Below are 744 nucleotides of genomic sequence, written 5' to 3'. Positions count from 1 at the left end.
CTGAAAGTAAATTTAAAAATAAACATCAACTGGTATTTTTAATAGGGGAAGAGATTCATCTACCAGAAAGCTTGATTTTTCATTCTTAAATATAACAGTGACGAACTTCCTAACCTCTCTTAATACTTTCTCTTGTCTAAGAGGCTTAGTTTCTTCACCTGTAAAAAAGAAGTAATAATACTTGCCCTCTCACTCTAAAAACAGTGATGTGAGAATAAATTAGAAATGGATGGAAAAAAATCTCTGCAAACTCTAAAACAAACTTTAAAGTAACATACAAATGAGGTAAGGTTTTTTAGGTTTATTAAGAAAGGATTCTAAAAATATTTAATATATAATGTCACAAATTATAGACTATTTTGAGGATACTGTACCTTTCCTTATCAAAAAAACACTTGCAGGTTGGTCAACATTATCAAGTTGATTAAAATTCTAACCTCTAGCCTGGGTGCAGTGGCTCACGCCTGTAATACCAGCACTTTGAGAGGCTGAGGCAGGTGGATCACCCGAGGTCAGGAGTTAGAGACCAGCTTGGCCAACATGGTGAAACTTTGTTTCTACTAAAAATACAAAAATTAGCTTGGCATGGTGGTAGGTGCCTGTAAATCCAGCTACTTGGGAGGCTGTGGCATGAGAATCACTTAAACCCAGGAGGTGAGGTTACAGTGAGCTGAGATCATGCCACTGCACTCTAGCTTGGGCAACAGAGTGAGACTCCATCTCAAAAAAAAATTGCTGGTTGGC

Source organism: Saimiri boliviensis, chromosome 5 (genome assembly GCF_048565385.1).
Source record: "Saimiri boliviensis isolate mSaiBol1 chromosome 5, mSaiBol1.pri, whole genome shotgun sequence".
NCBI lineage: Eukaryota > Metazoa > Chordata > Mammalia > Primates > Cebidae > Saimiri > Saimiri boliviensis.
This window is presented reverse-complemented; position numbering follows the sequence as displayed.